The following is a 4,329-nucleotide window of genomic DNA, read 5'->3' as shown; positions in this document are numbered from 1 at the left end:
CCTTGACTTGGTGTTGTCAGCACCACGCTCTCCCAAGCGAGCTAACTGGCCATCCCTATATAGGGATCCGAACCCATGGCCTTAGCTGTTATCAGCACCACAGTCTCCCAAGTGAGCCACGGGCACCCCTAGAGTGCTTCCTCTTAAGGTGGAGGCTTACAAACTTGAGTTCTCGCTCTCTCCCACCTGCCTTGTTCCCTCTCATCTGTCAACTAATGAGTTAGTTCCCTATGCTAGGTGCTGGGGATTTAGAGTGAATAAGACTCCAATGGTGGTGGGTAAAACAGATTCATTCATAAGAAAAAAAAAAAAGAGGGTACCGTAAAGCTACACGACTATGCCAGTTGTCAAGTAAGGCAAATCATAGCTAAAGCCAAAATATTTCATTGTTTTAGTTATGCTAATTTTCCATTTATATTGTCAGAGCTAGGGCTCAGACCCTTCAAACCCATAGTACAGACTTGGTCCCCAAACCCCTCACATGCAGGTCCATGCTAGGTAATTGGAAAAGATCCCGGGAGCTGTTGGCAGATGACATGAGCTCAGTCCTCAGCAATGGCAGCAGCAGCTTACAGATCTGGTGGTGGTGCTGGCCTCATGGAGGGTCCCAGGGGCACTAGCAGCAGCAGCAACAGCCTCCAGCAGCAGTAGTGGCCTCCCTATGGTCCCCCCAGAGGCATCCCGGGGGTGGAGGGGCACCGTGGATGGGAGCCAATTATCTTTTATACTTAAGTCTATAACCCAGAATACCTGGGTGCACATGCGCAATTACATTAGACAATAACCAAGGAACACCTGGGTGCATGTGCCTATTTACATCAAATGCTCGGCAAGATTCTGAACATTTGAGGGGCCCTGACCATTTTCCTATATTTTCCCAACAGGTACCTACACTGCCTCTTTAACAATGAATAATTATTAACTAGTCAGATGAGCAGAAGTAAGGAGGAGGGGTGACAGATTGGATGAAAAGGGAAGAAAAGGAGTCAAGAATGACACCCAGGTAGCTTGGGTGATGGGTAAATATGGTGCCAATCACAAAGACAGGGAAGACAGAAGAGAAATGTAAAGGAAAAAGGATTGGACATGCTGGGTCTGAGGTGCCTGGAGACAGACAGGGAAAGATGACCAACACAGCATTTTCAGTGTGTTCTAGGAACCTTAGTTCCCGGAGATAGTGATATCCCAGGAAAAACGGAGGTGTCTGTTGAAGGTAATTCTAGTCCAGGTTCCCTGGAAAATAGAGCCTGGGGTAAGGATTATTTGCTGATGCTTTTATTTTATTTTATTTTTCCTTTTTTTCGTGTCCGGCAACGGATCGCAACCCTCAGTGTCGCACCCGCACCTCGCTCAGCCAGTGAGCGGGAACCGGTCTGTATGTGGGATCCGAACCCTCGGCAGGAGCACCGCTGTGCTCTCAAGCGGCGCACTGTAGCAGTGCGCCACCGGGCCGGCCCCGCTGATGCTTTTAATAGAGGTACAAACCCAGAGTCTTAAGGGACAAACACGGGAGGAAGAAGATCCCTTAAGAAAGACAAAGAAAAAACAGTTGCAGAATTAAGAGAATCAAAAACCATCACTAGGCAGTTAAAGCAGAAAGGAATTTATGACCAGTAAGTGAGCAGAGGACACCCTAGTTCCTAGTTACTCCAAAATGTATCTTACCTGTCAGGCAAGAGCTTGTTAAAAATGTAGAATCTTAGATCAGAATGCAGATCAGAACCTGCATGGATCCTCAGGCCATTCATATATGAACATTGAAGTTTGAAAAGCTCTGACTTATAACCTTGGCAGAAGGGCTGGAGTAGACTTAAAATGGAGCTTCCACATATAACTGCAAGCCCTCAGAGTCACGATGTGTGTGCCATCATGATCAAGAAAGAAGCTGCCACCACTATTGCCACAGGAAGCTACTGAACCAGGAAGCCGGTTGTAGTCACCATCTTCCTGTGTCAGACCGGTCTGCCACAATCCACACCAGCCAGACTGATGCCCTACCTGCTGCCTCCCTCTCCACTTAACTTAGTTCCCGTTTCAAGTCTTGTGCAAGTTCATGTAATGACAATTTCTAAAACACTTTTGGAATGCCAGCTGCAATGGAATCTAGCAAGTGTGGCTCCTGGCTGTAATGTACTAGAAGGTGGGAGAAAGGGATGTCATGTGAACCAGTCCACAGTATCCATGATTGGTAGCGTCATGGAAGCTCTAATAGGTGCTGCTAGTTGTCCACTATCTTTTCTCCTCTTCATTCATGGTAATAGAATTTTCGGCTGATTAAAGACTATATCTCCCAGCCTCTCTGCAGATAGATACAGCCATGTGACTGAGTTTGGACCAATAGTATAAAAGTGACAATGTCACATAGCAGCTCTTAGGAATCTCTGGGAGACAATGGGAGCATGTCCTATACACTGTTCTTTGTTCCTTCCTCCATTGCGCTGCTTGGAGCATGAGATGGCACCGTCTTGGACCATAAGGTTAAGGGCTACGCCCTAAGGGTTGGCAGAGCTCTGAGTAAGAAAGAGCTGATCCCTGAGGGCCTCATAGGACAAAGCTGTCCTTCCTGCCCTGATGACTGACCTCTGTATACTTACATGAAAGACAAACTAGTCATTGTTATCTTGGAACTCTCCCAGCTGAAACTAATCCTAGTCCATACAGCTTCCAAGGGCACCGGTCCTTAACATTCTGGCAGCTAATTGATCTCTTTTAGAATCCAATGAATTCCCTGGACCATCCTCCCTAGAAAAATGCACATATGTACAACACTTTGTGTAATAATTTCAGGGACTGCATGTTGTGTCTTCCTGAAGACCACCCAAGGATCCCTAGTTAAGAACACTTAGAATAGAGATTTTCAAGAAGAAAGGGGTATAATCAACAGGCAATGGGTCAGAGGAAAAGTAAGAGCTGAAAAGTGGCCCCTGGATTTGGCCCCAGACTGTTGATGACATCAGCAGGAGCATTTTCAATGGGGTGGGGATGGAGCAGAAGCTAGACTATTGAGCTCTGGGAGAATGAGAATCAAAAAAGTGGAGGCAGCAAGTACTGTGGGCCATCCTGAACAGCATGACCCTGAAGAAGATAGTGGTGGCCAGGAGACAGGAAGTCTGTGGGCTCTAGGGAGGGTTTTCCTGGCTCTTCTCTGCTTTTAGGACAGGAGCAGCCAGAGTGAGGGTGATCTGGGATATCCAACACCATTCAGTGTTGCAGCCCATCTGGTAGCTCTTCACTGCCCTGAAGTGCTGATGCTGTCCCAGAAACAAGGGGAGAGTGGGGGCCTGGGAATAGGAAACATCTCTGAAGGAATCGAGGCTGGAGGATGATTTAAGCTCAGCCGGAGTAAGATGCTCTAAGTCCTTTGCCTTCAGATGCTCCACACTAGGGTGGCTCTGGGCATCCTTCAGTGGAAGGCTACCCCTACTGCCCTTTCTGCCCCTTCCCTCCCCACCTCTGACGTTGCTGCTGTAGCTGGATCCTAGACCTGGAATCAGTGTGTCCAACAGCCTGAGCACATCTGTGGAGCTAACATCAAAGCAGACCACAGTTTGTCCTCTAGAGAGGAGAGGAGACCACATCACGTGTCCTGGAAGCTCTTCTAACCTGGAAGCCCTTTTGCCCTTTTCTACACTCAGGCCTCCGACTAGCTTTCCTGATGTGCCTCCATGATTCTCTCCACCGACACCTTCTCAACCCTGCTGTGTGATTCCAAGCTTGTCCCTTTCTTGTCACCCTGTGCTCGGGTGGGGGACTTCCCTTCCTTCTCACATTCCTTGCATCACCCCCTGAACACACTAGTCACTTATGTCCTCTCTTTCTTTGACCTTCTTGCCTTTCAAATGATAAAACTACCTTTCCAATTAAAGATTTAATGTGCAGAGAACCTTGCCCAGCTTCCCATAGTGGTGAAATTAGACAAAGGCTGGTCACATGCGGGACACTAGAGAAGGAAGTGGCTCAGGGTTACACTAGAGCTGCAGGGAGCAGAACCGGCAGTGAGAGCCTATCACAGAGCATCCTCCCTGAGTGGCAGACACTTTGTTGGGACACAAAGTGCCCATTTATCTCCTGTCTTGGGAGGAAGTGAGGGTCCTCACTGGGGCCTGGCATGTGCCAGTTTGCCAATCGCTGGGCCAAACTGTCATGTTTTAGTAGCCTCTCAAGGGTCTCAGGCATCCAGGGCGAAAGTGAGGTCTCAGGCCAGAGCCTGAGCAGGGCCAGCTCTCACCTTTGCAGCCCCCACACTTCAGTATGTTCTTCCTGCTCTGGAATATGGCAGCCTCTGGAAAGGAAACAGGGCTTACAAAGTGGGAAGTGTCCAACAAAACC

The sequence above is a fragment of the Galeopterus variegatus genome, unplaced genomic scaffold (genome assembly GCF_000696425.1).
Source record: "Galeopterus variegatus unplaced genomic scaffold, G_variegatus-3.0.2 Scaffold143, whole genome shotgun sequence".
Lineage (NCBI taxonomy): Eukaryota > Metazoa > Chordata > Mammalia > Dermoptera > Cynocephalidae > Galeopterus > Galeopterus variegatus.
The sequence above is the reverse complement of the archived record's forward strand: the minus strand, read 5'-3'. Positions refer to the sequence as shown.